Source organism: Anabrus simplex, chromosome 1, assembly GCF_040414725.1.
Source record: "Anabrus simplex isolate iqAnaSimp1 chromosome 1, ASM4041472v1, whole genome shotgun sequence".
NCBI classification, from domain to species: domain Eukaryota; kingdom Metazoa; phylum Arthropoda; class Insecta; order Orthoptera; family Tettigoniidae; genus Anabrus; species Anabrus simplex.
The window spans coordinates 422,390,205-422,402,614 of record NC_090265.1 but is presented as its reverse complement, the minus strand read 5'-3'; positions in this window follow the sequence as shown (position 1 = coordinate 422,402,614).

Sequence of the window (12,410 nt, the reverse complement as noted above, 5' to 3'; positions counted from 1 at the left end):
CCACAAATGACCGTTCAGTTATGGTGACTACAGCGAGGGGACGTCATACCAGAAGGCGCATGCATGCGTGCATGCGTGTGTGCCCTTTAAAATTCTCGTCACGCACATGGCCGGTAATGGAGCAGCAAGTGGTCTTGGAATACTGGCGAGCGCTTTGGCCAATCAGAATGCTACATTTTTCTTTGATAATTTCAAAATAGAAGGCAAGAAATGTTTATGCTTTTAAAGACATTTTGCAAATCTACAGGCCAAGAGCTTTCGTCAGAATGCTTTACGATGTCAATCGGTTCAGTGTGCAGTTTTCTCACGATTTATGTACAGTAAGAGAGTAAGGAGTAGTTGGTATGGGAGAGCAGGACATGCCCGTAAGAAGATGGGGTAGGACGGGCCTAACCCATATAAGTAAAAGAGATATATGTTGAACGAGGAGGAGAGAGGCGGGGAATAGAAGTAAAGCGGTTTCAGTTTCACAAGGTCGGCCGCAAATGGAATGGTGAGAAAGCTGCGCTGTCATCTGGTATGGGTTGTTGGGAGCTTCTTACGGGCCCCACGGATTAGGGCCGGTCGTGTCATCAATGAGAGGGCGGTCTTTTTCTCACCAGGGATGATGACATGGCCGGACAGCAGTAGTAGTAAGTCGGTAGTTTATTTTAATTTTTTTTGTTATGTTTTTATTTATTTTAATATCCATCGGGGTCGATGGACGTGGCACGTAGGGACTCAGGATGACTGCTGTGGTGATCCTCCCTAGGGGGTGTCACGTTTCCAGAGTATCTGATGAACCTCATGGCATGCCCAAGGAGTCTCGTGGGTTTTTTCCTTTTTCTGTAAGTTGTTTTCATTGTGAACATGCATTTGGGCTGAACGCCTGTTATGTTCAATAATAATAATAATAATAATAATAATAATAATAATAATAATAATAATAATAATAATAAATAATAATAATAATAATAATAATAAATAATAATAATAATAATAATGTCAATCGGTTCAGCCTTCCTTTTAAACTAGCGGTAACAAACATCAGCCAGTGTTTTAAATATATGGATTGAATACTGTAGGTCAGAAGTACCTTGAAAGCCAAAGCCTGTTTAAATAATTTGTCACTTAAAGGGATAAACGAAGATATCTCAAAAGTAGCCCACGCAATTAGCGTGAGCCAGGTTGAGTTAAAGTGGCCGTCAGGAGGGATGAGTCGGATCAGGCCGGACCGGGCCGACGTAAAACCTGATCGGGGTAAGATACCTGGTGAGTTGGTCAGTGCAGGACTCTGCACTGCTCCTGTCTAGATAGATACGCCCGGAAACACTCACGTAGATGTCATCGTGTCGAAGGAGATTGGGAATGGTGTGATTCTATATCATTCGCAAGAGGAAGGCTAGCAACAAAGCCTCTTAAATCCCTAACTCGGCGTGAAAATAGGAAACCAAGGAAAGCCATCTTCAGGGCTGCCGACGGTGGGATTCGAACCCACCATCTACCGGATGCAAGCTCACAGCTACGCGACCCTACCAGCGTGCTACAGAGCACCGTGCTGCCCTATGCGGGGCAATTTCGTCAGCTGTCATCCGCTCGCTCTACAGCAGCCATCTCTCGACGCTAATTGCACAAGATGGTGGCTATACAAGGCCAAATTGCTCTGTAAGCTGAGTATCACAAAAAAGCAAAGAAGCAAACAAGCAAGAGCATGCAGCTTGTAGTTGTACTATCGATATCGTGATCACAACCACAGTACCTCGATTTTACATGAATTCCGAACCACAGTGACATAACTTATCACTTATAAATCCCTCATGCATTGCCTGGGATTCGAACCAGGGTCACTTTGTACAGAAATCCAGTGACTGTGTCATTTGACTATCACGTCCCCGCATGGAAAATCATCTTCGGCGCTAGTGACAGTGGGGTTCAAACCCATTATATCCCAAACACAAGTTTACTGCCACACAACCCGTACCGCGAAGTCAACTCGCTTGATAATGAGGTGACTGGAAATGCATTGATCACCGTGGGAAACTACCAGCAGAGGCGGTGTCGCTAAGCATATAAACAATCTGCGATAAGAAATATGGGCGCCTGCATTAATTGCATCTCGCATCATTCTGAGGCCAACATACTGTACGATGAAGCACTGTTCTAGTTTCGAAGTACGAGAAAGTACAAAATATATTTTTAAAAGTGCACGCTCAGAATGCAGTTTGGTTTAGAAAATAAAGTTTCACATTATACAATTGCTACCCACCTCTAATATCTAAGACGGGAAGTTCGAAGGCACTTTATAAATCAATCCTCCAATAAAATCGTATAACTCACAGTAAAAATTCCGAGACACGTTTTTATTCCTGCACTAGATTTGACGACATTGTCATTCAATCAGGGGAGTTTTGATAAAATGTTTCATTGAAAATGCATTGCCTTAATAAGAGCTGAGCGCGACAGCAAGCAACATTAATCAAGTCACCTCAAACCAATTTTAATTACGATAATCAATCATGACAGGCTTATTCGGCGATCGTTACTACGCCGCGATAATGGTACGTGTCAGTACACCATTTCTCAGCCGTACAAAGTGTGGCATACATCAGAAAGATTCAAGATTACCTAGAGGTACGTTTGATATTACCATCATATCAACGTGGCGTGTATCCGGAGGTATTTTTTGGTAATAGCATAACGTCTACGAAGCGCAGACCCTGAAGTACTTTTTAGAGTAGTACCACGTCTACGTGGCCTGCATTCGGGGACATTTCTGGTATGTCTAGTAGCATCACGTTGCGATCATTCAGAGGCATATTTTGAAGAAGCAATACGCTCCATGTTGTGTTCATATTTTGACCGTACGATCCATGGTAACAGATTTATTCATTAAATTTATATTTTTACTGATAACTACATTAACTGCCACCATAACTAAATGGTTAGCATGCTGGATTTTCGTACCAAGGGGTACCGGCTTCGATTCCCATCTGGGCCGGGGCTTTTAACTATCATGAGTTAATATCTCTAGCTCAGGAGCTGGGTGTCAGTGTAGTCTTCAACATCAGAATTCACTTTCTCCATTCTCACAGATGCGCATGTCGCCTATAGGACGTCAATTCGAAACACCTGCATCAGGTCTCTCCGGAGGTCATAAGCCATTACGTTAATTAAACAGCGAGTGTCAATGACGTTAAAATATTGTTTAAACGTAATGGAAGCGAGTTAACCTGAAGTATGAGATGAAAAGGAATAATAAACAGGTTGAGGGAATGAAAGACATCCTAGGCCTCGGATGCCTTAATATCGCCAACCTAAGCCTCTAAAACTAATCAACAATAACACTGCACTGACTACTGTACTCGTCTCCCATAAGTCCAACCCCTCGTCCACGTCGTGGGAGACGGGCAAATTCATAAAGTAAGGGATTTCCTAGTGGGGTGATGTACAGTGGGGACTGCGTGTGCCCCGTGACCGCTTCGGTAGCTGTGAAGGCCCAGCAGGAACCCTGAAAAGTGGCGGCTAACGGGGCTATGGTGAAGATGCTGCTGCATTGTAGTATGTGGGGTTGGTTCTCCAAAGGCTAAGGGAAGAAAACCCTGATTAAAAATTACCCGTCCTCCGGAAGAGGTTGGACGTAGGGCTGACATCCCGCTCTGTAAGAAAGGTCAAGTTGCGAAACTTCAACGAAAGAAAACCGGAGTGATCAATGGAGACAAAGTGGAAAAGGACAATGACAATCGACCATCAGTGCATGAAAGAAAGAAAAGAAATATAAAGCGTAGGTCAAATTTTTATATTGGAACCTGGAATGTGAGATCCTTGTATCGCCCAGGAGCCCTGAAGGTGCTGCTGAACCAAACAATGAAGCTGAAACAGAGTATCATAGCTCTACAAGAAGTAAGGTGGACCGGAAGTGGAATTCTAGAAATGCGAGAAGCTGGTATATTCTATAGCTGTAGCGAGGAGGAGCACGAGTTCGACACAGGATTTGTGGTACACCACCAGCTAAAGCACGTTGTAATTGGATTTACACCTATTAGTTCAAGAATGTCAGTACTCAGGATAAAGGGTAAATTCTTTAATTACTATATAATTAACGCCCATGCACCAACAGAAGAATCTGAGGAAGAAGAGAAAGAATGTCTTTTTTCACCAATAGAGCATGTCAAAAACAGATCAGGGTCTGACACATCCCACTCTAATGAGTCGAGTGTCATACCTAAGACGAAACGCTGGTTGATAGAGCAAACGCCTGAAAAGCCTTACATCTGAAGAGAAAGAATTGTTCTATGAACTTTTGGAAAGAACATACGACGGTTGCCCAGGCCATGACATTAAAATAGTTGCTGGTGATCTAAATGCTCAGGTGGGAAGGGAACAGATATATAAGCCAACAATTGGTCCCCACAGCAAACGTACTGTAACTAATGATAATGGAACGAGACTTATATTATTTGCAGCATCTAGAAATATGGTTGTGGGCTCCTCATTGTTCCCACACAAAGAACGTGGACACCGGACGGAAACATAGTTAACGAGATTGATCATGTGTTGTTAGATGCAAGGCACAAGTCAGATCTCCTGGATGTGAGGAGTCTCGGATACCCAAATATAGACTCAGACCACTTCCTGGTACGTGCGCGAATTAGGGCCAGGATCTCCAGTGCATTCAAAGGAACCCGAACCAATATACCAAAATACAATGTAACAGCTCTAGAATCATCTGACGTTAAAAAGCAATACCAGGGGAGGATAATACAGATCCTTGAAAATACTGAAGAATGCAACGAGTATCAGTGGGAAATGATTAAACATGCAGTGGAGACGTCAGCAAATGAAACACTGGGAATTTAAACAAGATATAAAAGATCTCCTTGGTTTGACACAGTGTGAAATAGCAACAGAAGAGAAGAACATGGCATACAGAAGGACATTACAATGAAATTGTACAAGAAGAATGAAGTCCATAAAGAAAAACGGAGGATTGAAAAGAAGATCCATCAGAGGAAAAAGAGAGAGTGGATGAAGGCAAATATCGAAGAAATGGAGCTTCTGAGAAATCAAAATGAGGCGAGGAAATTTTACAGAGAGGTAAATGCTGCACGGAAACCCTTCTGTGGCAAAACTAGCCTGATAAAGGATGAAACAGGAAAAATTATTAGCGAGGGGAAAGAGATACGTGAAAGATGGCGGCGACATTTTGATAGACTCCTGAACTTCAGAATTATAACAAGACACTCAGTTGATGCGCAAGGAGAAAGGCCCAGGAACACTTGTGCGGAGGTTCGGACCTGCCTTCGGGCAGAACAACCCTTACCTTACCTTCCTAAAAATAGCTACTTCAGTATGGGATGAGGAGAAAATGCCTCAGCAATGGGAATAAGGAATTATATGTCCTATATACAAGAAAGGGGATCAGCTTGAGTGTGATAATTATAGAGGAATTACGCTACTTAACTTGGGATATAAAGTATTCTCCAACATTCTATTTGACCGTCTTCTCCCAATTGTTCAAAGAGAGACTGGGATTTATCAGTGTGGATTTATCCCAGGAAAGTCCATTGTAGATCAGATTTTCACTTTAAGGCAAATTTTAGAGAAGACAATCGAATTTGGGATTGGCACGCATCACCTCTTCATTGTCTACAAAGGAGCGTATGGCGGTATAGATAGAGAGCAATTGTACCATGCTATGATTGAACTGGGTATTCCTGGAAAATTGGTAAGGCTGGTGAGAATGACAATGACTGGGACTCTAAGTAGTATAAGCGGGTGGAATGATGTCTGAGACATTACATATTCAAAATGGAGTACGGCAGGGAGATGCGCTGGCATGTCTCCTTTTTAATGCTGCCTTGGAGAAGGTGATGAGAGATGCAAACCTCCTGAATAGGGGAACAATTTTCTATAGATCAGTGCAGATACTTTCTTATGCCGATGATATAGATATAGCGGCAAGAACTCGAAAGGCAATGGAAGAGACATTCATCGCCCTTTAACAGGCCAGTAGGAAAATGGGACTGAACATCAATCAGCAGAAAACTAAATATATGGCTGCTGGGAAAGCACGTAAGGAGAACATGCCACCTTCAATAACCGTGGGCAATTACACCTTTGAGAGAGTTGAGCAGTTTAAATATCTGGGATCGACAGTCACCTACTGAAATGATACCTCTCATGAAATTAAACAGAGATTAATAGCAGCCAACAGAGCCTATTTTGCTCTGACAAGGCTTCTCTCCTCAAGGCTCTTGACCCGTACCACTAAATTAATCTATAAAACACTTATAAGCTGTGCTTACATATGCCCCGGAAACTTGGCCATTAACAGCAAAAGATACTGGAATGTTGGATGCCTTCGAAAGAAAGATACTTCGAAGAATCTTCGGCCCAGTCTGTGAAAGAGGAACATGGCGGAGGAGGTACAATCATGAATTGTACAACATTTATAAAGACCCACCTATTAGAGAATAGTGAAATCAGCCAGACTGAGGTGGGCCGGGCATGTAGCACGGATGAGTGATACGGAAGTACCTAAAAAGATATTAAATGGAAATCCAGGGGGACTGAGAGGCCGAGGTCGACCGAGAACCAGATGGATGGATGGATGGAGTTACTGAAGAGTACTTCGGGAAATGGGTTATAGGAATTGGAAAGTTTCAGCGTTGATCGAGATAAATGGCGGAAGATTGTTGAAGAGGCCAAGGTTCACAATGAACTGTAGAGCCATAGAAGAAGACTACTGTGCTCTGAGTTTTCTGCCGCTGTTCGTCTCCACTGGATGACATCATCACTGCAACTGTACAAAAGTTAACCCGTCAGCGACAGACACAATAGCAATACAATACAGGAGCGCACATGAAGTGGAATATTTGTAAATAGTTTTACCAGTACAGTCCCGATGTCCCGAGATATATGTATAACTTCAGGACACTTCATCGTCCCATTTTTTTAATGGAGAAGCGAAATGCATGCGATATCATTTTTGTGAAAACTCATTTCAATCTGTCAAAGTCAGAAGTTATGAAACAAAGAAATGGTAATATCAATTCATTCATCCGATAATTCTATGTTTGATGATACATCTTAGGGTAAAAAGTGTATTTGCATTTTAGATTAGGAATGACTTGCACATGGAGTGAGGACCGTAGAACATTGCCTTTAACTTCGTATTGTACTAAGGATTCAGTAATTTGCATGATCGCATGCACTGCAGTACATTCAAGCTATTATGTTTTCATTTTATCGCACACTATAATTATATCATTCCAGTACTATTTGATATGTGTGTGTACATAATGTAGATTTTTATTTCCAAAATTAAAGATGACTCTGTTCTTATCACCGAGCTCGATAGCTGCAGTCGCTTAAGTGCGGCCAGTATCCAGTAATCGGGAGATAGTGGGTTCGAGCTCCACTGTCGGCAGCCCAGAAGATGGTTTTCCGTGGTTTCCCATTTTCACACCAGGCAAATACCGGGGCTGTATCTTAATTAAGGCCACGGCTGCTTCCTTCCACTTCCTAGGCATTTCCTATCCCATCGTCGCCATAAGACCTATCTGTGTCGGTGCGACGTAAAGCAAATAGCAAAAAAAAAAAATAGGTTCATATCTTGGGTTTACAGTTACTGCATAACAATACATTACTGATATCACGGTATCTAGGTAATCAAATGAACGGTAATTACTGAAGTAGAGTTTATTCCCTAGAAAATATAAGCAGTATTTTAACCGTTAAACCAAGGCCGTACCCAGGGGAGGGGGCAGGTTAGAGGGGTTTAAAACCCCTCCGAATGAGAAGTGAACTTGACAAATTTAAACAGCATATACAGGGTTTGAAATAGCCTACAATAAATGAGAAATATTATAAAAACAAGCATTTTCAACATAAACAAGCGAATTTAATCTATACAATCTGTGCCATCTTTAAATTTTTATCTATGAATATAGTTAACAAATTTTATAAAAACTTAAATTACCGGGCGAGTTGGCGGTGCGGTTAGAGTCGCGCAACCGTGAGCTTGCCTCCGGGAGATAGTGGGTTCGAGCCCCACTGTCGGCAGCCCTGAAGATGGTTTTCCGTGGTTTCCCATTTTCACACCAGGCAAATGCTGGGGCTGTACCTCAATTAAGGACACGGCCGCTACCTTCCCACTCGTAGGCCTTTCCTATCCCATCGTCGCCATAAGACCTATCTGTGTCGGTGCGACGTAAAGCAAAACAGCAAAAAAAACTTAAATTAAAATTTTCCTCTCGCCCGGAGGCCCCGGGTTAGATTTCCGGCCAGATCAGGGATTTTTCTCCCGATCTGAGGGCTGGTTAGAGGTCCACTCAGCCTACGTGATTAGAATTGAGGAGCTGTCTGACGGTGAGATGGCGGCCTCGGTCTCGAAAGCCCAGAATAACGGCCGAGGGGATGCGTCATGCTGACCACACGACCCCTCGTAATCTGCAGGCCTCCGTGCTGAGCAGCAGTCGCTGGGCAGGCCAAGGCCCTTCAAGGGCGTGAAGTGCCGTGGGGGTAATACATTTTGCACCATAAAAATCAATTTCAAGAAACATACAGAAATATTTTCATGTTATCCAGCGGCTAGGACATTTTAAAAAATGAGTCAAACATCTAAATATCTATAATACTTAAACAGTTTCCTCCATTTTTAAACAAATCTTAGTGTCGCGCTGCACGCACGTGTTAAAGCATGTTCTGAATTTACCTTTCTACTTCACCCGTTGAGTTGTGAAAGGTGCTTCTCAAAAACTCAGACTTTTCTTACTGTAAAATCTATTTGAAGGTAAAAAATATTTACTATCTTTTTTTTGGAAGTCCCCTTCCCCAATTCTAACTCTCTCCGAAAAAAGTTCCTAGGTTCGGCCTTGCGTTAAACTATCTATTTTATTTTTATAATTTAACTTGTAAGTTTCGATTGCAACTGTTACATCACGCCTCAACATTGATATCTACACGCAATTACACTTCTTGGACAATCCACTCGCTTCATGGTGAACCTATGGTTACGGGTAATGATCTCTGCTCGGCTTGCTCCGAACAAGCTTAAGGCTTACTGCAGCATTGCTGTACACTTAATTATAGATAGTCTTCCGATAACCGTATTGTAATAAAACGTTGGTGTTAAAAGTAAATGGGATCGGCTAATTGGCGACGACCTCGATGGCCCATTTAAATTTTATTATATTTTAATTATTCGTACAATAACAGTTCGAATTTTGCCCCGTAAAATCGATTCGAACTAGGTGTTTACATTAAGCTGATTACCGAATCACAATTCCATGTTAACAAATTATTGATTTAATTCACAATATAATTAGGGTGAACTAAATGATTCACATTTCGCCCCGCAGTGGCAGGTTTTGTGTTCTATTTCAATTAGCTGTTTCAATTATCATAATTTAACGACTCCAGATACACCGAAACAAAACAGAGCAATATTATATATAACGTAATCAAATTGTAATGGGTTGTAAAATAAAAAGGGGAGGGGGATGTACGTAGTTCTCTTGGAGACATTTGGTTTTTTTATACACAGGATCAACTGAACACAGACTCAGAAACCTCCAAAAAACGAGGTACAGAACTCGTCAGTTATCTGTTAAAATCTGGACGGGTACGCTGAGCTGTGCTTGAATTTCTGAATTTAAGGCATTAATTAATGAGTTAATTAGATTACTCTCCTTATTACTCATTTGTTTGTGAAAACCATTACGTCTCGCGCTCGCCTTGTGCGTCATAGAAGGGGAATCGAGTGCCGAAGCATTTAACAGTGTTTAGATGAGAGATTTACTAGCACAAGAACAAAATTCCGACGCTCTAGGTTTCCTTAAGACTGATAGAACATAGTCGTATCATCATCAATGTGGGGCGAGCATAAATAGGCGAGTTGGAGCACCACGAGTCATGGTCTCTACATACTGGTCAGATCAAATGACTTGTCATTTTCTTCGGATATTTATCCTTTGTCACTCATAGCATTTCCAAGGAAATGCCCACCACCTACTTTTCGGACACGCGAAGATCCCGAAAATGTTGTCCGGTGGGACTTCTTTCACGCGCTGGCAAATCTGAACACACCGGACTGAACAGGAACTGAGATTTAAAATCCGAGCTCCGAAGGCCAGGGTTCTGAGTCATTCAGCCTGGCTTTCGAAGTACCTATATCTCGCATATCAGATTCCACAAAGGTAGGTACCATGGCTGATGACCCTACCATTATATCAATCCAAGCGTGTGTGTCACAGTGCTTCTTTCTGAATTTACTGTACAACCCACTCCGTCAACTGATTTCATAGAAGTACACCCCCACCCATATTCACTGAACCGCGGTACGCAGAATGAAAGTGTCAGTCCCGTCATACTGTTTGTACAACGCAGTAAAGAGAATTGAAAAAGGCTATCACTGTCAGCCTAGTACATCTTCAGCCTTCTTGATGACCGCAGTCATCTTTGGAGTGATGGGCGCGATGGATCCCACTGCTATTAATATCTGTTCACTAGATCGGGACCAGGCAGCTCCTGAGTTGTCGTCAAGAGAATTGAATTGAATTTGAATTTATTGATCATGATTTACATGCCACTGAGACTGAAAAGCCCCTTTATGCAGCGTCTTCTTATAATACAATGCAGATTTATGAAAACAGTAACTACATTTTTTTTAAATATTAAAGTATTAAACTAAACAAGAAACTTAAAAAAATGAGAATACAGATACCAAATCCAGTAAGGTTAAGACATACATTATATAATAAGTAAGAAAGTAAATCATTAAGCCCTTCTGTTATTTTGGACTACATGGGTTTAAAGAATATAAAGCTAAAGCAGAGAAACAATTTTCTTCGAAATATACATATTCCTGATTGTTCGACACAAGAATGATCTCAGCCTCTTGCGTACACCTCCAGAAAGATAGATGTTAAGAACTGCTTTAGTTGGGTACAGTTAGTGTTACTTGCGAAACGGTGAAGATTAAAGACGTTAAAGATACGTGATGCAGTGCAAACAAAGGATTTGTTAAATTTAGTGGTACGATGAAGGGGAATTTGAAGGGTGGTTTTTGTAAACCTATTATCTCTGTTATGTACCGACTCCATAGGTTTAAATGCATTATAAAGGTAGGATGGTGTCTTCTGTTTGAGAATTTTCTGCGTAGCAACAGCTACTGAGATTTCCCGACGTTCATGGAGTTTCAACCATTGTAGCTGTATGTAATAGGGTGTTGTGTGTTCATCACGCCTGGCATTTGTAACGTAACGAACACATGCGTTTTGTATCCTCTGTAGTTTTATGTTCAAAGTTTCAGATAAGTCGTTGTATACGACTGAACCATAGTCAATTATTGGAAATATAAGACTTTGAACAAGTAGTTTTCGCATGAAGGGTGGTGTACATGACACGTTACGTTTCAAAATATGCATGGATGACACAACTTTTCGGATTACATTACACGTATGATCAGACCAGGATAAGGTTCTGTCGAAAATTAGACCTACATTGTTAACGGTGTCACTATAATGAATATCTGTCTCTAGAATTTTTATTGCTGGGAGGGATTTGAGGTCAACAGTTTTCAGGAGTTTTGTGTAACCTATGCAAATAAGCTGGGTCTTAGCCACATTTAATTGGAGGTTATGATTTGCGCTCCATTCAATCAATCGAGAGATGTCATGGTTAAAATGCGTTATAGAAGAAGATGCGTTAGTGGGACAAAAGTGGAAGTAAGCTTGTAAGTCATCCGCATACATGTGAAAGCTACTGCTTTTAAAGACTTCAGATATGTCATTAATATAAATAGAAAAACATAAAGGACCGAGGACTGATCCTTGTGGTACGCCAGAGTTTACTGATTCCCAGCTAGAGAATCGACCGTCAACGAACGTGACTCTTTGTGATCTATTTGACAGGTATGATTCAAACCACGACAGAGCACTCTGGGAGAAGCCAATTGACTTCAGCTTAGCAAGAAACAACTCATGATTAACAGAGTCAAATGCCTTAGAGAAATCAAAGAGACATAAGATAGTAAGCTGCCTCTTATCGGTGGCCGCGCGTATATCATCTGTAACCTTCAGAAGAGCAGTAGTAGTACTATGGCCCTTCTTGAAGCCAGATTGGTAGGGATTTAGAATGTTGTATTTAGACAAATATTCACATATTTGCTCATGAACAATTTTTTCTAGCGCCTTACTAAGTGCACAGAGGATGTTGATAGGCCTAAAATCACTACAGACTGTTGGTATTTTCTTTTTGGGCACAGGACGTACATTGGCACGCTTCCACTCTGAGGGATAAACTCCATTCTGTAGAGAGAAGTTAAATAAGTGCACAAGGGCAGGAAGAAATATGTCCATGCAGGTAGAAATCATGGATATTGGAATATTATCTGGACCTTTAGCTTTAGTTCGTATTGATCTGACTGC